We start from the raw sequence: 23,569 nt of genomic DNA, 5'->3' as shown, positions 1-23,569 counted from the left end.
GAGTCTTATGTTGCAACAGATGGATCATCTGTTGGGACAAATTCGAATAGGTAAAACATAGCAGTAGGATAATTCCAAATAGATGAAAACCTATTTTATTTGCTCAAATAGACGGACATATGTTGCAATAGATAATGCATCTGATGCGATAGGTTAGAAAACAGTGCAACAGATGTATATATCTATTTGATAATTTTCAGCAGATGTTTCAGCTGTTGAAACAGATATGTGTATGTTTGTTTGTTGGAATAGATGGTGTACATTCACCTTCTTCAGATCATGTTGTTGGCCCTTGCATACTGAACAACAGTGTAAGACAAAGATAGAGGTGTTGCAATTTTGCTTTTTTCGATGGTTGATGATGCCTTGAAAATATCTTTCCTTCTCCTTTAGCTACCTCATCTCTAATGGAGTGTATGGAAATGAAATCCTCTTTGATGGAATGACGCTCCTCTTAGATGTCATTTTCTTTATAGAAGCAGTTAGTGCATCAATAGCATTAATCAATCCATCATGTTTTGTCTTGCAGTCTTGACATTTGCATGCAGAACATTCGCTAGATGTGGCACAATCTGGAGAAAAATCTATCCAACTAGTATGATCATAATCATAATGGCTTGTTATTTTAAAAATTATAAGAGGAGCATCATTAGCCCCAACAACAGCACCACCATCACTACCACTACCACTACCATCATCAACAACAATAAGCCCACCCTCAAAAATTATTTTTCTTATGATAGTTGTTGCTCCAAACAATTCCATTTTTATTCCATCAATGACCTTAGGGTCTGATAAAGTTTGCACAGACCGTAAAGTAAGAAAAAATGGCATCTTCAACTCTCGGTTTGTTGGAACAAGCCACGGATGGACAGTGTAAAATAAATCAGTACATATATTAGAATGATGATGAAATTATTTAAAATAATCATTAATTAAAACAAAAACTTGATTAGAATTAGACTTACTGCTTTCTTTAGGGAATTGAAAAGATCAAGAAATTTTATATTTTTATCAGTTTTGGCCAACAACCATCTCAGGATTCTTGGACAGGAAATTTCTTTCTGGTAGTTCACTTGTTGTCTCAAATAAGGAATAACTTCAAATGCCCAAGCCAATAACATAACGCCAATAAATCAAAAGTATTATTGAATAAAAAATGATGAATCATATCATGATAAAAGAATATTTACCATGAAGGCCCACGGAAAGCCATATAAGTTGACTGTCTTTGGCGTTAACGGAGTCAATAAATATTTGACAGTCATTTTAAAGCTTTCATAACCCCAATGATAGCTGTTAAATGCCTCAAGATCCTCGGAGAGATTTATTAAACTGAGACTTATGTTGTTGTTAACATCTCTCGCCCAAAGAATATTATGTACAAACCAAATGAAGCACAATGATTGTTTTTGCTTATTTGAAAGTCCTTTACCTTTCAACGCTTCTATAAAATTTTTGTTTTTGAAGCTTAGACCAACAATAGACACTAGGTCATCATGATCACTCAACTTGCCTTTGCCTTTTTTGGGTGTACGGGGTGTTTTTTTGGGTTAGAGTAGGTATAACTTGAGATAAGGAAGGAAGATAACATTTTAGTCCAATAATTATGACAAAGTCCTTCCAATGAAAACAAACAGGCATGCCACAATAATTTATCCACACCCCATCCATCTTATTTTTGTTTTCATATATAAACATGCGCTTGAGAAGATCATATACCATTTTCATCTGGAAACGAGCATTGTTGTCCTCCGGTAAATTAAGATATTGCCCAAAGAAGCTTTCCCTAAAATAAGAATCCAATTTTTATTCTCGAAGTATTTTTCTGAAGGCGTCAAAAGATTTTCCTATGGCTGACTTAACCATAAAATCACCTGTTAAATTTGTGGCACCATCGCATTGCATTCTCACAGGATAACGATCAATGCTGAAGATTTTGACCAACTCTTCGGCGAAGGGGCTATTAGCATTTGGATCATCTCTTTTAAAATATTCCTCCTCTCCGTGTTCATTAGCTTCTGCTCCTGATTGAGATAACACTTGTAAAGTAAGCTCATAAAGTGGTGGATGTAGCCGAGCTGCTTTACTTATTTCTTTACTTGGACTTGATTTGGTTTCTTTTCTTTTGGGAGCCATATTACCTTAAATAACGGGGACATAAAATAGATTATAATTAATTAATGCATCATTAAAAAAGGATAACAGTAATCTAACATACACAATAGTAAAATAACAGTTCCAACAGACCACACATCTGTTACACCAGGTATATCATCTGTTGCAACATATAATCAACCTATTTTAATAGATGAGTAAACCATTGGAAATAATAAAAACAGATCACTAATTTGTTGCACCAGGTAGTTTATCTGATACAACATATAACTAACCATTGCAACAAATGAGTAAACCATTGGAAACCATAGAAACAGATCACTAGTATGTTACACCAAGTAGTTTATCTATTACAACATATAACAACTTGTTGCAACGAATGAGTAATTCATTGAAAATAGTAAAAACTAGATCACTCATCTGTTGCATTAGAAAGGTTATTTGTTGCAACTTATAACCAACCTGTTGTAACAGATGAGTAATCCGTTCGAAATAGTAAAAATAGATCAATAATTTGTTGCACCAAGTAGTTTATCTATTGTAACATATAACCAACCTGTTGCAACAGATGAATAATCCATTAGAAATAGTAAAATAGATTACTAATCTGTTATACTAGGTAGTTTACCTATTGCAACATATAACCAACTTGTTGCAATGGATGAGTAATTCATTGGAAATAGTAAAAATAGATCACTCATCTGTTGCACTAGGAAGGTTATCTATTGCAACATATAACCAACCTGTTGTAATGGATGAGTAATTTGTTGGAAACAGTAAAAATAGATCACTAATTTGTTGCACTAGATAGTTTATCTGTTGCAACATATAACCAACCTGTTGCAACGGATGAGTAATCCGTTGGAAACAGTAAAAATATATCACTGATCTGTTGAAATATATCACTCATTTATTGTAAAATGAGTTATCTGTTGGATCAATATTGTTTAGATTTTTTCCAAACAGAAGAGTCATCTGTCGCAACAGATGAATGATCTATTAAATTGTTCATCTGTTACATCAGATTTTCATAGTTGCATCAGATTTGCATCTGTTGTATCAAATGTTTTTATTTGTTGCATCAGATATTTTATCTATTGCATCAGATGTTTTATCTGTTGCATCAGATGTTTCATCTGTTGCAACACCATTTTTATCAAGACAAACAACAAATCAATCCAGTAACACCAACACATCACACACACACACACTAAGAATATCAATGGTGACCAAAAATCATCAACAAATCTGAATCAACAGTTCGACAACAAGAAGAAATGCCAGAAATTAGGATTTTATTTAGTCCACATTTTAAATTTAAGCAAGAAATATTGAAATTGTTAACCAATACTAGAAGAGTAGATGACTCAAGTTCCTCTATTTCTTCATAATTTTTTACCTATGAAAGAAAAAATGGGATGACGAAGAACTCAAAGTTTTTGTCACCGGAGAAGTCTTCACGTCGATTGATGGTTGAAAGTCGAAAAGAAACTCGCCTGACTATTTGTCGCCAGAGGTTGAAGTCGTCGGGGATTGAAGGGAAAAATTTTGCAGAACTATTGGTTGGGAGAGAATTGAGAGAAACTGTCTCTCTCTAAAGAAGAGGGACAGTTGATTTGGATTGAAGAGGGGTGTGGGTTGATTTGTATTTTTGAAAAGATTAAAAATCTTTGAAAATATTAATCAAGTCCACAATTAACTTAATCAAGTTTTCTAATTATGTTTGACTCTTTAAGTTGGTCAATATCATCAATCCTTCATTCAAGACTTAAAAGACACCTTTTCAATTTTCTCTACATTCTTTATGCCTTTACCTTTTTTAAGTTATTAAGTTTAAAGATTATACATGAATATCTTAGCCAATGTATTTTTTTGATAATTTCTTGTGTTTTTGTTTCAATTGAAAATATTTTATACACAAATTAGATAAAAACAAGCATGTTGATATTGGATGAAATAGTCGAAAAAAAACTATAGGTTTTTTCCTTTTTTCCCCAATATGTTAATTGCTTGGGACCTTGTCTGCAGACCGAAATAAGAAGGTGGACTAGGCATGATTTATTGCATAGCATGGAACGATGCTGCGGTGGCTAAACATATCTGGAATGTGGCAAACAAAATCGACACTTTGTGGGTAAGATGGGTAAATCATATTTACATAAAAAGACAAGATTGGTGGCAGTATGCAGCTCCACTGGATTCGTGCTGGTACTGGAAGTAAATCTATGGATTAAAGAGGAATTTGAAGATGGCTACATACAAAACGGATGGTTGACTCAACAAGGAAAATATAGTGTGCATAGTGGCTATATTTGGACTAAAGGTCAAGGGGAGAAATGGCCCATGTGGAGAGGTGTATGGTGCAGAGCCAGCATTCCTAAGCAACAATTTATATGCTGGCTAGCAATGCACAAGAGGTTGCTGAAAAGAAGTAGATTAAAGAGACTTGGACTAAGTGATGAGGACAACTGTGCACTATGTGAGAATGGGGCTGAAACAATAGAACGCTTGTATTTCCAATGTGTTTTCTCCAAGACTTGTATGAAAATGCTCCTCCTCTGGCTAAAAATAAAAATCAGGAACTTGAATCTACAAGGGTGGTGGAATAGAATAGCAAGAAGGGCCCCAGGAAAACTAAGCAGACAACTATTATGGGTAGCATCTTCGGCTCTAATATATCACATATGGCTAGCAAGGAATGATGCAGTTTGGAATTACAAAGTGCGAAACCCACAGACCATTTGCAGTAAGGTACAAATGGAATGCAAAGTGGAGATAGGTGATAAAGTACACAAGAGGTGTAGGAGGAAAGATAGGAGCTGGATTGAAGGGATATTGCAATAGAAGAGGTAGTAGATAGGGGCCTGATGATATGTTGAAAAGGACTCATTCTGGTCTGTTTTCGGTAGGTTGATTTATGTAACTGAATGATGTAATTTGGTGGGTTTTAATAATAATTTGTTGGTTCTTGACCAAAAAAAAAAAAAATACTTTGACAATATGTAGCATTAAACTTTTAAGGCAACATATATAGCACTACTGTCATTGTGATTCCCATTGATTCAGTTGTTGCACTTTCTCTTTTCGAAAGGTTTTTTTCCAACTCTGTGTTATTGATAAAGGTTTTTTTCCAACTCTGTGTTATTGATTTAGTTTTTGTGTGTACGTTGTCAATATTAAAAGCTTTATGTAGTGTTATGTATGAATGCTATAGCTAGAAGATCTTAGATCAACTTAAAATACCTTACATGTACTCAATTTAGGGTTTCGTTATTAAATTTGTATTGATTACTTGGTATTTATAATCTATTAAATTGTTATCATTTTCTTCAATAATTTATATAAAATCGTGATTTGATTACCTGATAGCCTGCATATATCTTGATACTCAAATATTAGTATCTATGAAAAGAAATCTATATTTGTAGAATTTATTAGGAATACACGACTATTAAACCTTACTCATTTAAAAATAAATAAATAAGAAATACAATTTAAATTTGTTTTGCACACGGACACCAGAAAAGATTGGAAACTTTGGTTGCTTTTAATGCCTACAGCTTATACGTGCACAATTGTACATGCTATTAGGTCATAATTTTATGATTTTTTTCCTTCAAGAAAGGATATATTTATCTTTCACTTCTTTGTTCTTGTTCTTTTTAATTTTAACTAATGACTTTTTAGTTGCTCGTTTGTCTTTGAACGTTTATGTATTTTAATGCACTTTTTTCTGTTTTTTTTTTCTCCTTTTGTAATGTCATCTCATGTTTATTTTTAAGTGTACGTGCTCTACACGTATGTTTTATATTAAATATATATAAAAAGACAATTATTCAGAAAAAAAAGTAAACTAATTGCAATTCAATGAAAATAAAGAACCCCAACAAACATAAAGTGATTGTGAAAAGAACACAAAGCCATATATTTCCCTGTTGATATGCAGAATTATAAGTTCTTTCGTCCTCTATTTGCTCCTTTCTTTTTCGAGGATGAAACCCTAATCCGTTTGTCTGTAATTAAGTAATAGAAATTGCAATATGTCAATTTTCTTCATGTTCTCTTTGGATTTCTAATTTCATATGGGAGTCTAATTAAGGGTTTATATCTTTAAATATTAAATTAAATCTTCATCATATTTGTTTGGCATTAAAAAATTTGAGGATGTTGGAGAAATAATTTAAACATCTTGAGTTTAGATAAGCAAAGACTATTGAATTGGTGTCTCATCCACAAATAATAAACATATCATTTACTATTTGTCTTAAATTATTATTTAATTATGTGCAAAATATTTAAAATTAAGAAACCCTAAAATATATGGTAAAAGAAAAATAGTTCAAAAAATATTATGATAATTAATAATTAAGGAGTTTTAAAATATATATTAAGAGAAAAATATATGTAAAAGTTAAGAAGTATTAAAATATACGGTAAGAGAATAGTATATGTTAAGAGCTCTCTAATTTTATTTTACAATAAAGGAAATGGCATGGCCATTTTAAAACAAAATGACCCATAATTGAAAAGGTGGACATGTTGTAGTGAGTCGGCTAAAGTAATCCCCTTTTTTAGTCATTTCGCCCAATTTGACACATGCAGTCTCTATACTCAATTGAAACACTTTTATACTATGTTGATACACTTTTTAGAAAAAAAGAAAAGAAATTATATGCAAGAACATCCAGTCCCTATACCCAATTGATACTCTTTTATACCACATTAATGCACTTTTATACTACATTGATACACTTACAGTGTCCATATACTCAATTGATACTGTCGTATATTAGATTGATACATTTTTAAAATGCATGTAGAACTATATAGAGTTGTATAAAATATGTATCTAAATAATAATTGTAGTTAAAAATTGTATAGAATGTGTATATCTATTTTATTTTTGATGTTTGACTTGTTTTATTTATAGTTCCTCTTTTGGACTTGTAATAACGTTGGGGGTTGATTTTTGGAGTTGGGAAATTGCAGTTGGAGTTAGATTTTCCATTTTGATTTTGAGTTGCATTATCTGCTCCTCAAAATCTTATGTATTTATTTTGGTCAAATAAAGTTTCTTATAGGAAAGATTTCACGGAGCTTTTTTGATAGTCAATGTCATCATTCCATAGATATACTTAATGCATGTTTCAACATATAACAATTTTGGTTATGCTAATTTCAAAAAAGGAATAGTTTTTTAAAAAAAATAAAAAGCTGCAAAAAAAAAAAAGAGTATGAAAATAGTGAAAAAACACAAAGAGCAGTGATTTTTTTTATAATAAAATGAAACAACAATTTTATTTTTTTAAAAAATAGAACATAACAAAAAAAAAAGCAGCAAGATTAAAAAAAAAAAAAAACTAGCGCTTTAAAAAAGAAAAAAAAAAACGAGAAGTAACTAGCATGCAAAATCCACATTTTTGCTTTGCAAAAGGAAAAGTTGAATTGCATATAGTTAGGTAGATGCAATAAAAAGAAAAAAGATTGACGTGGATGTGGAACGTTTTTAAAAGAAAAATAAAAAAAAAATATTATCATATTTATATTTGGTATATCATAGGAAGTGGAGCTACACGTTTTCTGCTTACCTTTTTATCCATTGGCACCATGATCGAGTGCTATTTTTCGAATTTTTAAATTTATGTGTTAGTTTTGTAAAATTATTTTAATTTTAGGTGTTATTTTTGTCTTTCCCCCTTTATTTTATGAGTATGTTTTTTTTCCATTTTTTCATTGGTATATGTGTGTAGACGGAAAGAAAAATAACAAGTTTTCTGTTGCCTTCGTGGGCATTTTAAAACATTCACTTTTATTTTTATTGTTATTAATTTACTATTAGTTTGATATATATAACTCTATCTATCAATAAGAATTTCCTCTTTCTAATAGATTAATTACCTATGATACTATTAATAATATTATTGTGATTTTGAAAAGAAAGAGTCCTGGAATATATGGTAAGAGAAAAAAATATGTAAAAGTTAAGAAGTACTAAAATATATGATAAAAGAATAGTAGTATATTTTAAGAGTTCTATGATTGTATTTTATGAATTTATTTTTTTTCATTGGTGTATGTGTGCAGACAAAAAGAATAATAACAAATTTTCTGTTACCTTCGTAGGCATTTTAATACATTCACTTTTATATTTATTGTTATTAGTTTGCTATTGGTTTGATATAAGCCGATCTATCAATAAGAATTGCCTCTTTCTAATAGATTAATTGCCCATGATACTATTAACAATATTATTGTGATTTTAAAAAAAGACCTCTGATTTGGTTCAGTCATGTAATGATGAAAGTTAATTCTCTATCTTAAAATTCAAGAATCTTGATAAAAATGTTATCTTTTTGAACCTTTTCCTTAGTTTTTATCTTTAGGTAATCATATTGCGCATAGATTAATGAGATAATACATAAATATGATCATAAACTTGAAATAAAATTATAATTTTGACTTTAAACTTTGACAGTGCATAAATATGACCTTTAACTATTCGAAACTACACAAATATGACCTCCGATCCTATGTGGCAAAATCCGTGTTCAACACGCAAAACTGGGCGCGTTCAGCTTAAAATTTAAGGGCATAATACATAAATATGACCGTAAACTTGACACCAAATTATAACTTTGACCTTAAACTTTGACAATGCACAAATATAACCTTTAAATATTCAAAACTGCACAAATATGACCTTTAAATGACTTTTCACTATTATTTTTTCGTTATTTTTCGCTCAAAGATTAAAATGACATCTAATTTCTTTTGTCATTGCGGAAAAAGAGCAATATTGAAGATTTATTAATTAGGTGGGTCAGTTTCATACGATAAAATTGTGCGGGTATGTATAAATATTATAAAGCAGAGGATGAATTTAAGTTATATAATATATCTAAATATAATTTATTTAAACATTAAATTAAAGATGAAACTATACTAATAGTAAAAAAAATTATAATTTTACTAAAACGTTATTAAATCAACATTATTAAGGATAGTAGTAGTAGTATATTGAATTAACGTTATCAAATTAACGTTATTAAAACATTATTAAATTAACGTTATTAAAACGTTATTAAATTAACGCAGGGGTGGACCTATGTGGTTGCCATGGGGTTCACCCGAACCCCCTTGGTAAAAAAATTACGTTATATATATAAGGTAGAAAATCTATATTTATGTACCACATGAAACAAGGCACTTAGATAGCCCAGTGGTGGTATTTGCTCTTCTTGGGCACTTCCTTCAGCCTACTGCGCGAGTTCGATCCCTAAATAAATAAAATAATAATAATAATAATAATAATAATAATAATAATAATAAAGACGCCGTTTTAACACAAAAAATAAAACTTTGACCGTGCACAAATATGACATTTAACTATTTAAAACTGCACAAATATGACATCCCTCTAAGTCAGCCCTTTTAAAGATGTGGCACGGTGTGATTGGATTACCTTTCCACATAGGTGCGAGTGAAATTCACGCATGGGGTTGCAAAATCGGAGATCATATTTGTTAGACTTTGAATAGTTAAAGGTCTTATTTGTGCACTATCACGGTTTAAGGTTAAAGAAGCAGTTAGTTTTTTCTTCACTTTCCAATGCATTATGTGGAGAAGCAGTGCTGGGAATTATGCATACAAAGAACCATAATATCCAATAAGGTGCGAAAACTGAAACATAGTAAATAATAGAAACAGAAGTCATGGACTCCCTTAGTAGGCTAATCCTATGACAGATCCGTGCTCTAAACTGCCAAATTATTATTTCCAAGCAGTGGAAGTGCTTGCTTTATTTTAATATCAGCGTTGCTCAAACTGAAATATTGGCCCTTTTTTATATTTAGGGTATTGAGACTCCAAGCAGGACACAAATGTCGCTTAGGTAAGCTTACATTAGAGGTTGGATGGAACCATTACGATACAAAACAAGCCCTGAGCATCTCGCTTAGTGGATTTGCTTAAAAAAAATAAAAAGAAAAAAGGAACCATTACGACGCTATCAAAGTGAATCTCCGGCTTTGTACTTTCTATTTGACCCATCTTAATTGTTCTGAATAGTGGGAGTATCCAAGTGTATAAGTTGTCATTTAGATATATCGTTGTGCCTCATTTGACTCTTCCATCTTCATGTTATCTTGAACATAGATAGTTATAGGTTTCACATTGTCGATTTCACTGTGTCCTGCTTACATAGTTATATTGCTAATCGAAATTTATTCTTTTTGGTTGTATGTGTTTCTGTGGTCACTACTGTTATTTGGATAGTTGCTTACTTCTCTCTTGAAACATGATTACTACAAGAGCTTGAGCACAAGGGAGAGGAGAAAGCAATTGGCCAAACTCAGGGTTAAGGCGAGGGGAAGCTCGGTCCTCAACTTGTAGTTATCGAACCAATCAAGTATTAGATAGTTTATCTATGGTGAAATTTGGTGGATATTGAGATTTCAAATTGTGTTTTCTAAAGATGGTACCCTGTACTGCATGGTTCAGTTTGCAGACTTCATTATTTTTTACATTCCTTCGGAGTTATTTATCTTATCGTTTATTGATGCTCAACTCTATAATAAACAAAATTATCGTTTACTAATTCTCTCAAATAATTGTTATTTGATTATTATCGTAATTTGAAGGCAACTAAAATGTTGATTGTTAAAAATCTTTTCTTATTTGAACTGTGTAACACTCCTAATATCTAAAACTTTAAAATTACTAGAATTTTCCGTTCTGAAATTTTTCTTAATTGAACTATAATATTAAAAGTCCTAACATTTAAGACTTTCAAATCAATTTACCAACAATTTTGTTAACTTATAGCAATTATATATTTTTCTTATTAGATTTAATTTAAAAAAATCGTGTAGCAAAATGCATATTAAATTTACGAGTTCTTATTATCAGAAGACGTTGATAATCAGCGACTTAGTTTAAACTCCATTGCTTATTTTGTCACAATATTAAACTCATCTAATAAATCTAATATGTGTTTGAAACTATAGCATCATGTATTTTTAAAACCAACAATATTAACGTACTCAGTGTATTTCGACAAAGTGGGATTTGGGAAGGATAACGTGTACACAAATCATACCACTATCTCAAATGAAATAGAGAACCTGTTTTCGATAAACCCCAGTGCAGAATAAAAAAGTATAAAAAGGCGTAATGAAAACAAAAAAGTCATATAATTTTAAAAATTTGACAACAAATTGAGTTAAACAACCAAAAAAAATTGACTCAAATTGATGAAAAATTTACTAAATTGATTAGTTTGGTTCCAACATTTTAAAACCTGACTTAATTGATTTGATTTCTAAATAAATCACCCAATCAAATCATGAAATCTATTTTAGCGTTCACTATTATTTTCATCATTAATTTTTTTGTTTAAAATTTTAAATTTATTGACATGTGCAATATACGAACACCTAAACTAGTTCTCAAAATAGTGAGGGCTAATGAAATGAGGAAAAAATCACCATAAAAAAATAACTTTTATGCTTTGAGGATGCTTTGAAACAATATAGTGTTACAAGTGCATGTATCGGTGTTGGAATAAATCACATGTCATTATTAATTTATATATAGTTTATTGTCTTTAATATGATTTTAACATTAGTGTTATCAAAGAAATTAAAAAGTTGAATAGCCATTTTGACATTAAATATTTGGATGAGATAAATTCATTCTTGGAACAAAAAATATCATAGGCTATGGTGAAATTTTTCTTGACAAGTCACATTATGGTGAAAATTTATGAAATACAAGTTTGTTGATCATATGAGCCATGCAATTCTTTTTAATACAAATATGTGAAAGTGGTGTGACAAATAAAAACAAGAGTTTGCTAGCCTAATAAAATAATATGAGATGTGTGACTTATTGCACTTAGCATGATAATACGTATGCACTAAAAGTACTTAGCAGATACAAGTAAATCAAATACATTTACTTGGCATGAAAGTTGAAGCTTGTTTTATAAAGAAATTAAGTTCTACTAAAGTATTTTTTGATGCAATGAAGAAAAGCTTAGTGTTATTTCTTGAAATGAAAAAAAATATTATTTGTTAATTCTACTATGGAGGTTGAACTAATTATTTTAGTCTCAACTAGTGAAAAAGTGAATTGATCAATCACTTTATTTTGTGAAATTAATTTCTCTAATTTTGAATTATTGGGATAGCATCAAAGTTATTGATATAGCTTAAAACTATTATTATAACGGTAATTCAGATCCATGAGGATAAAATAATATTGTAATATAATATTTTTATTATATTAGAGATTTAGAATTCTTAAACCTTTTCTCTCTTGGTAGGCGCACGTTAGGTGCTTCTAACCTGCACCACTTCGATGGCACGAGGACGACCAAGGAAGAAAAAGAAGAATACTACAACAAAATGCGTATATTGCTTCAGAATACATCGTAACTAAATGTGAAAAGTTTCGTGGCTAAACACTTTAGTCACCAAATTTTTTTTTGTAGCATTCGTAGCAAGAAGTGCCGTAACTAAAAGTTAGCTACAGACTTTACATGATTCATGGCTAACTGCTAATACTTACATCTACAAAAAAAAAATTATGTTGTAGCTATGATAATAAAAAATTTCTGCTACGAAATATACACTTGTGGTAAATAATTTTACTCTTTTGCTAAGACAAATAAAATCTATAGTAATTTTTATATTATAGCCACAATGTCTTTTATTGTGAGAAAAGATTGATTTATTTGCTATATATGATAATTTAAAATTTGTGGCTATTTTGTAATTCATACTCGTGTTAACAATACTTATATTTAGCTACCAAATAAAAAATATATAGCTATACACTGAAGTATTTACCATGCACAAACATTTTTGTGATGTAGCTAAGAATTTATTCTTTTAGCTACAAAATACATACCTTATAGCTCATTTGAATTAGCAATGGAAAGTGAAAATTAGTCAATTTTTGATAATTATATTAAGATTTAGCTGTGACTACAAATATTCATTACTACAAATAGAATATTTTCATAAGCATTATTAATCACAAGAAATTCTATAATACTATATAATTAAGGCTAAAGAAGTTTCAAAATAGATTTCAACAATTATATTACTATAACTTAAAGAATCTTTCACAAGCTTTGTTAATAACAAAAGTTACATATAATTGCATTTTACAACTCTTTTAAAACACCATCTTGCTTGAGTCATGTTTCAAAGTCTTCTTCCACGCTCTTCAATCGTACCTCAGTTTGATCGACATCTGTCTTGGTTTGTCATTTATTTGCTCTATTCCACTACTACACCTGTTGATAATGATAAAGTATCTTAACGCCAAGAAAATAAGAATCATTACATGCAAGTGTGTGCATACATAGAATTCAAGGAGAAAAAATATATCTTAGATAATCTTTTACTAAAATTTAACATATAAAAAATAAAAAAAAAACTCCCTCCATTTCATAATAAATGAATTATTGAATTTTGATACACAAATTAAGAAAAAGTATCAAAGACATAAATTTAACATAGTTTTTCATTTTTACCCTTTTTTAAAGTACACAATCATATTTATGATAAGTCTTGGTTGTCAAATCAGCTTTTTAAGGATAAATTTGAAAAAGAATTTCAACAATTAACTTATTTTGGAACACCAAAAATACTCCAACAATTCATTTATTATGAAACAGAAGGAGTACAAAGCAACCAAATAAGTAAACAAACCTATAATCTTCTTAAAATCTGTAAATATAAATCTCAAATTTCAGGATCAATTCTAATACTCACACAAGCAGTTTACATTAATTAAAGAAAAGAACTACACAATTTAATGCAATAGACATATAATAAAAACTTATCTCATTTACTTGAAAAATTTCATATTTAAAACCTACAAAAAAAAAAAAATTAGGCGAGCATCACACACAAAAAAATTGAATTAAAATTAAAAAATGAGAATATGAAAGGGTGAGGGGCTGAAGGGGTGTGGGGAGCAGGGAAAGAATGGAAAAGGAGAAAGAGGGATTAGGTTTGTTAAGTAAAAGGAGAGATTAGGTTAATTTATTGAGTTTTAACATTTTGGAAGGGAGTCTTTTAATTTTTGATATTTTTTTTTATTTTTGGGGGAATTCTGAGATAGGGTGTGGCGGTAGTGGGGGGTTTAGGTTTCAGAAAGGTTTTATGTGATCACTAAAAAAATTAAAGCAGTGTTTAAAAAATGAAGGAGGTGAAGGTAAGAATCTCGAAATAAAGAGAGAAAGAGAAGGAAATATAAATATAATATATATCCTTCCTATTATGATAGAAAATAATTAGAGACCAGATTGTAATCTTATATTACTATTTTTTTATTTATATTTAAATATTAAAAGATTATTACCTATTAAAAAAATTCTATTAAATGAAAACAACTATTTAAAAGGAAGTTTTTTTTTTAAAAAAATTACTATACATGTATTTTCCAACTCAAAGTAAAATAACAATTAGTTTCTGCATGATCAGAAACATAAGGGGCAAATTCATAATTAAGTAGAAAATACAACTAATCTATACGTGGTATATTTCATATTTTTCCATTTTATTGATATCTAACACTTTAGTCTAAAAATAATTTAGTTTATTGTAATTAAATTTTATATAATAAAAACATCAAAAGTAAGAATTTTATTAAGTGTTTCTAATAAGTATATTGGCCTTTGTGTATTTTTTATTTTTTTATTATTGTTATATTGCTTTTTTTTTTCTATGTACAAATTTTAATAGTACTATTTAATTAGCAAATATAAAGAACAAAACTATATAATCAAAATAGTAATAAAATACATAATAAAATTATGTATACTTTCTTTAAGTTAATGGAAAAAATTCAAGTATTTATATGAAATAAATATTATTTTAAAAAATGTATTCCTTTTTAGCCTTTTTAGTCCTCTATAATATTGTTATTAGTTTTTTTATATACTTCATATTTTTAAAAAATCTTAATTTATAGTGTATAATTAAATTTAAGATAATTCTTAAGTTTGAATTATTTTATTTTTTAATTTGAATTGAAAATTTTAAAAACTATCCTGATTTAAAATGATTTATATAAATTGAAATTTCAAATAAAAATTGTTAATATTAGAAAATCTATATAATCTATCTATACATAACAGAAGAAAAAAATAATGAAAAAAAATAATATCGTAGTGACAAGTGTCAATTACCATATAATTTAAGTTAGAAAATTATATTAAGGTAGAAATTTTAAAAATTTAAATGTCAATTCAGTTTTTTTTTAATATCTATAATGTGAATTTAAATTCATATTAAAGTGTCCTAATTTCTATTGGTGAAATTATACTTTCGCAATATTCGGTTACTTCAATTTAGATCTAAAATGGATATGAATTTAAACTTAAAATTTTTAAGTGGAAATATTAAACTTATATAAATTCTAAATGAGTTATGTGACTTAAATATCAAGTTTAAAATAGAAACTTTTAAAAATAAAATAAGGCTATTAACCTATTTATATAGAGTAGGAGAAACAAAACAACATCGTGATGAAAATATCATTACCATGAGATTTTAAGTTTGAAAAATATCTTATAATTAAAATCACAAAAAAATGTTAATTTAGTTTTTTTTTTTTTTATATCAATTGTTATACCCCATTTTAACACGAGGTCAAAATAGTATACAAAATATTGAACAACTTCTGAGTTAATTAAGAAAGTCGCCATCTAATTAGTTCTACGGTGAATTAGGACACCTATTATAAATTATGTGATTAAAATGATTAAAGACTTCATTTTAAGGTCAACCTAACTAGCAATTCTAGGTAAGGATTCTACTTATCATAAAAGGAAGGGATTGGGCATCCTATAGAATCCGCGAAACTACCGTTAACCGACCAAACTTAAGTTAATAAAAAAAATCATGTTATGAAAATAACTACAAAGAGTAATTATTGTCAAGGAGGAGATTAGAACTTTTAAAACAAATCGCTAAAAACATACTTAGCAAACTTTGAGGCTATGACCAACTGAAAAATTATTTTGAGCTGCCAGCATTACCAAAAGATGGTATCAAATAATTTCCCCTTTCTCTTTTTTTTTTTTTTTTTAAAAAGACATAAGCTTAGAATATTTTTTAAGCAAGTGGAAAAAACGTTAAAGCATAACAACGCTCCTTTCCTTTGTGTAAATCTATCTTCATGACTTGGTCATAGTATTAAAATAACTACTTATTCAATACTATGTGATTTGTTATTGAAAGATAATAATAGAAGAAAAAAAAGCTAATTGTTTGAACTTTTAAAGAGATTAAAAGAATTCACGTCTAGAATATTCATTGGACCTAGTATTTTACATTCTAACAAATATTATCAGATCAAAATTGGCAAAGCTGCCACTTTGAAGAAAAAGAGGTTTTAGTTTGTGACAGTAGAAGATTTGTCAAAATTATTTAAAAATAACTTATTTTAAAAATATAATACTAACTAGCATCAGTTCTAATTAAAAGATAAATTATTATTAAATATTTAAGAAGCAACTTGGTCTTCTAACGTCTCGGCCGTTAAAGCCTTTTCAAAAATCAAAGGCATTTTAAAGAAATGTTAGTTATAGGGTTCGATCGAACATTAAGCATAGTGAGCCACCTTTTTCAAAGTTCAAGTATTTTAGGACTACTTCTGTATAAAATGACCTTGCTATTAATCTAGTGCTTAAAATGAAATTCAATAGATAACCTCAAACTTCAGGAAAAGAAAAGAACCCAGTCACACATAAATAAGCTACTAATAAAAACAAAACAGAGTAATCGTAATAATAATAGTAACAAATGATAAAGGAAGACACCCTAAACGATCCCCATGTTTCACTCGTTTACTTGATGGTTGAGGCATTCTAAGAAAGACAATGTACGACTCCAAGCACAGATATGTTAAGAGTCTCGTCTTGAGACCCTTTTTTGTGAGAGTCCCGGGTTAAGACTCCATTTGCTCCAAAGTGTACATGTGAAAAAGAAAGTAATCGAATTAGTAAGACAATTCAACTTACATGGAATCAAATAAAGTTGCATAACGAATATATTATCCGAAGAACGAGGTGTGCACAAATACCGAATGAGATAAACTTTTTGACTAAACTCAAATTTGCTAAATCCTAACACAGATATTTTACGCACAAGCTAAGCTTCAGGTCCATCCGATTTAAGCTACAATGAGTTCACTCCAAAAATAGACAGGATGACATGTGATTTATGCATTTAAAAGGAAACAATTCGCACACATACTCTAGCAAATAAAATGGGTACAATGACCAAAAAAATCCATATATGTAATGGGTACAGTGACCAAAAATCCATATACGCCAAGAACATGAAGTGAAATACATATGGGTTCATTTCCTATGAAAGGTAATAAATATAGATGGTCTGCACAACATTTCTAAGTAAGTGGAATAGCAAACATCTAACACGTTCCTACATAGAAAGGCATGAGTTCCAAATTTCTTATCCGAGAAGAAACATTAATGCGTAAAGGGAGTAATGAAATTAATAAAGCCTATCAATTCATAGAACCTAGTAAAATCGCACAACCAACGTAGTATTCAAAAGACGAGATGAACAAATGCCGAATTCGATGACTTTCGATCACTCAAAGTAGCTAAGTCAAGATAATTTTAGATAAGTTTCTTTTAAAGTAGATATCTGAATACCAAGTAGAGCTCGTAACAATCTATCTTCGAAGTATATGATGATTCTTTCACGACCTGGGATGTTAATTTACCTATTAAAATAACGTCGTCTCTGACGAAGATCCCAACACCTCAATTTCATTTTGATCTAAGTTGTGGAATAAATAAACTTCTAAATACAGTATTTTATTGATTACTTTTTCAAGCTAAGGTCTTGATTGGGGATATGAATCAAAATTCTCTCTTTCACGAATATAAACTAAAGAGTTTCCCGATCGGCCTCTGCTTCTTTTCCCTTTATTTGTTCTTTTCAAAAGGAAAACATGAAATATTCTTTGTTATGGTATTAATCAAAGGGGTTTCATAGTTGTTCTCTCCCTTTGTTCTCCTTTTCAAACTTCACCTTATGGTAACTTTTTTTTTTTTTCATTTCTTACAAAAAATTTTATGTGTATTAAATTCTTAAGGATTCCTAAACTTAAATTAATTATTTTTTTTTTAAATTTCGGTTAATATCAAAGACTTCCAACTATTTCATAATGCAAATTCTTGAGTTATTATTGAGTTTTCTCTTTGCGCCATGAAAATTTATGAGCATCATATCTCTATCAATTTATAAAAGCTTTAAACTCACATAAAATATTGGCATTGCAAAGTACCTAAGCAACATGCAGTCTATAGATTTTCAAAGCTAGCTTTAGGTCCGCAAACTTGAAATCTCGAACACCAAGTTAATCCTCAAACAAACCTTTTTTCGAAACTCCTAAAATACTCTCCATAGATTGGTCTCTCCATGTATTCTCTCTATATTTTTGTTCGCCTTCTCCTTTTTTTTTAATGGTGCAAAGGATTGTACAAATATTTTTTCAATATAAGGTAAAATTATTTAATAGGACGAACAACTACACCTTGTATTACGTCAAGCATGGCCAACTCATTCTCAAAGTTATCAAATAGAAACACCAAAATATAAGCTAGCATAGTCTCTTAACAGAGGAGGATTCCCAGAAACCTCCACCCATTACTGGAGATTCGCCCTGATTTATACATAAGCTTTGTATTCAGAAAAAATATAGTAATTGCTATTATAATGATTTACTCTTTATACTTGAGACTTGAGAGTATAAATTACTCTTTTCAATTTGTACATCACTACAGATCGAGCAGCATTTTCTGATGGTAGATTATTTAATTTCTATAACTTATATACATAATTTCCTCACATGGAAAACAAGCATTAAATAGCCTTGCGGAAAGATACTTTCATATAATTCGTGTAGCAAATGTTAGAGAATCAAATAATTTACCGGACAATTTACCCTAAGCTCCGAATAAAGTTGCTCACATAATAAGGCCTGTTGCTTGATGCTGAAAGCTGAAATCCAAAATGAAGAAACAAAAACTCACCCAACAACCAACATTACGAAGCCTTAGTTTAATTTAACGGAAGAGCCATGATTGAGAGGGAATTTGGGATCATTTTTTTCTTTTTTGTTTTTCAATTTTTTAGACTAATAAATAATACATAAAATCTAATGGTGTTGAAATTAAAAAATTTCTTAACAAAAACAACTCAATAAAAGTGCACCGAATTTTACTATCATATATTTTTCAACGTGAATTGGGTTGGGAAATGCATAAATTGTAATCAATTTTAACTATTAATTTTTCTTATCATATATTTTAGGGTTTCATAATTATAAAATATATTTTACTCTTATCATATATTTTAGGATTTCATAATTACAGAAAAATATTTTACTGTTACCATATATTTTAGAACTATTTAATTTTAAATATTATAAAAATAATTTAACGAAAATAATGAAAAGATGATCTTGTCTATTGCAAGATCTTTAATGAAATGCAAAAAGTTCAAACATCGTGTGTTTCAAGTTTATCCCAAGTTATTTAATAACTAACTTGAATTGCTAATGATAGGTAAAATAACTTCAATATATTGAATATGTACAAATTTGAAGTATTAATAGGGTTGTATGTATTCCGATTGATCCTTTTTCAGTGGCACAAGTAACTTAGGTCATTTAGGTAAAAGTAACAAAAGAGTTTGAAAATGAGGTGTAGGTGACTCAAGTCTTAACAATTAAGTGGAGGTGACAATTACTTTATTATGGATTAAGAAAGTTGAAAAAGTTTGAGAATAGCCCACAAGTTTTTAAATTTATAATTTGATCCAAATGTTAACCTAATATAACAGGAAACAGAGGGAAAAAAGGTACGTTTCTCTCTCTTCTCATCCATTGTTGTTTTCTCTCTCTAGTGATTTTTGTTGTTCATTGTTGCTGCTGCTTTATTCATCATCTTCTGCTTCATTATCATCATCATCTTCTTAATTATCATTACCTTCTACTTCATTGTTATCTTCATCCTTTTCTTGTTGACCATTGTCGTTGTTGTTACAGCTACTGCTGCTATCTGACCAATTTCTTAGGTCAAATTTTATTTTGTACATCACTTTCCACTTTGGCATTACTTCATAGGAGACTTTGGTAAATCAAATTATGATTTTTAGTTGAATTTGTCATCTGAGTAATTCCTATTGTGGTGTTTTTTCAACAATAGATAACATGCGAACATGAATGTAACATAAGAGCCATCTGTTTAAACAGAACACTAATTTTTTGCGATAGATAAGCCATCTGTTGTAATCGAAAACTCATATGTTGGATCCATGTTTATGGTTCTAAAGTGTCGTAACATGAATCGAATAGATGAGTCATCTGCTGCAACATATGATCCATCTGTTGCAACAGACTATATTTCTGTTTCAATAGACTAATTATCTATTGCAACGGGGTAAATACATGTTACAACAGATTGGTAACCTGTTGCAATAGAACCTTAACTTGATTCCAACAAACGCATTATCTGTTGCAACAGAGTAAATATCTATCACAATAAATTAGTTATTATAACCTGTTGCAATAGAACCTGAACTCAATTCCAACAGATGCGTCATCTATTGCAACAAAGTAAATATATGTCGCAATAGATTAGTTATCTGTTGCAACATGTCACTCATTTGTTGGAATCAGCTTCAAAGATTCCTTAGTACTGTAATATCTGTCCCAACAGGCACTTCATATATTGCAACAGATGTATAGTCTATTGCAATATATGATTCACCTGTTACAACAGATGACTGGTCTGTTGAAATCAATTCAGGAGCGTAACATAAAACCCGATAAGTAAGTGATCTGTTGCAACTAATCACTCCACGAAGGCCCAAGAGAACCCCTTAGCCCAGTCCACTAGTGATATTATTTGCTCTGGGCCCAGGCTTGCACGACTTTAAAATGCGTCACTATGGAGTAAGGTTTTCTTACTTATATACCCAACATCCCTCCTTTATTTTTCCGATGTGGGACTCCTTTCTAAGTTGGGGTGTTACATATACCCCCTTATGAACTCAGTGTCCTCGTTGATGTTTGCTCCACCGAATGGGATTTGCCTAGACTCAGGATTGAGATTTTCCCCACCTTACCAGGATTTGCCTATACTCAGTTTGAACTCTGGCCCACATCGATAGGGCTGACACAGGAGTGACTTTGATACCATTTTTTCATGACCTAACTCGAGGCCCTGGCTGGGACAAACATCCCAAACTATGAAGGCTCGAGAGAGCCCCTTATCCCAGCCCACTAGTGATATTGTTCGCTCTGGGGCCAGTCTTGTACGGCTTTAAAATGCGTCACTAGGGAGCAAGACTTTCTTACTTATATACCCAACACCCCTCCTGTGTTTTACTGTTATGAGACTCCTTCCTAAGTTGGCCTGTTACATAACTTTGTCATGACCCAGAATACGATCATGATCGGTGCTAAGGAGTTTAAGACTCCAAAGCAAGCCTCGTTAGAATTCTATAGAAAATTGGACAGAGTTTCCCCTGTTTTTAGGACTAGCAAGAAAATTCCCTGTCTCAAATCCACAACCCAACAACCCAACATCATAATCAATACACCAAATTCCAACACAATCCACCAAAATCACCAATAATGCACTAATAGCACCAATATCAATACGAAATCCATATTCAAAAAAACAAGAGGAAGTCAAATACTCTACAAATCCAAAATAATGGAAGAATGTTTAAAAATCTAAAGACATGACTATGAAGCAACTCTAAGAGTTTTCAAGAAAAAGAACCTGACGAATAAATAAGCTTTGCCCACGCGAACAAATGCGGGGCTCACTACAACTCGAATCCTCTAGCTAACAAAATCCTTACCGTTACCGGCGTTCTCTGTAAAAATAATAGCAAGGAGTGAGACGCTATCTCAATGAGTAATAACACTTACCCATAACCATTTTAATGGGGAAAAAAATAACAGCATCATTGTTTCATGTAAGCCAAGTGAACCAATATTTTAGTAATAAACTCAATAAACATTAAATCATATCAAATATTATATATTTGGGAGATTTTCAAGAATGAATCATGTAATCAGTGTGGCATTCTTCAGCAAAAATAACCAATAACAGTGGACCCCTCATAAAGGAGTAAACTATCAAATCAGAAGGACCCTACTCGAAGGAGATCAGTAACACTATGCTAGTTCTACTTTCCCACCAGTGAAGGTTGTAACAGTCATTAGTAAATACAAGGTGCACCAGGTCTAACGATCCCGCTATTAGCTACGGGATTCAAATCAAGGTCTACTCTCATTTATACTTTCTTTGTAAACAATAGATATTAATATGAAAGCCTTTTCAGAATAATACAGCATTTAAAATTCATATCAAATCATGTTACTTGTAAACTTCAATAAAACACATGTCAAAAATACTTATTTCTCATGTAAGTGGAAATATTCACTGTAATAATACCATATCTTAAATAACCATTTCAATATCGTATCACGTAAAGGACTTGCCCCACATGCAATTTTAAAGCATTTCGTAACTCATTGTTTCATCAAGTATAAAATATGCAAGTTAACAAACACAAATTATGGTAAGATTACTATTCACAGTACACATGTCGGAATACCCAAACTTGTCACCTCGAATGATTTGTAGCACTTTTTTTTAATCAAATCTATAATCACGTTATATCAATATCAAGCTAATTCTCTTATTTAGGCTAATTCCATGATAAAATTAGACTACTCAACCCTCAAGGTTGTATGATAACTTTCAATTCATCGAACTTTGTATTTGAAACAACAACTTACTATCCATAATTCTTGTCTTTAGCAATTAAATTGCAATACCCAAAATAATTTTACCTAGACTAGAAATCACGATAAGGACGTAGGAAAGGATTTACCTTAAACCCGATATAAATCTCCAATCAAAACTCACTTTTTCTTCTTCTTCCTTGATTTTATTTTTCTACAATTAACAAACTGATTTTTTTTGGGTGTTACAACACAACTGTTGTTGCTTTCTCGGACCCTAAGTCCTTATATAGTTTTTTTTCCTTGTCTTGGGCTTTCTGAAAGAAGCAACACACCTAACTCCTTTTCCTTTTTTTATTTGGCTTGTGCGCATATGGGTAAAATCCCAATCCTTTTCTTTCTTTTTAAATAAAAGATGGGCTTAGCCCACTTTCTTTTCTTCCTTTTTCCTTTTCTTTTAAGGACTAGATTTAAAATGATATGTGATAATACATTCTCCCCATCTTAAGAAATACGGTTCCCAAATTTAAAATAAGTGCATACCTGAAGACCGAAACAAGTGAGGGTACTTGAGTATCATATCCTTTTCTGACTCACATGTAGCTTTTTCAATGGTTTGGTTCTTCCATCT

This window comes from Capsicum annuum, chromosome 6 (assembly GCF_002878395.1).
Source record: "Capsicum annuum cultivar UCD-10X-F1 chromosome 6, UCD10Xv1.1, whole genome shotgun sequence".
NCBI lineage: Eukaryota > Viridiplantae > Streptophyta > Magnoliopsida > Solanales > Solanaceae > Capsicum > Capsicum annuum.
This window is presented reverse-complemented; position numbering follows the sequence as displayed.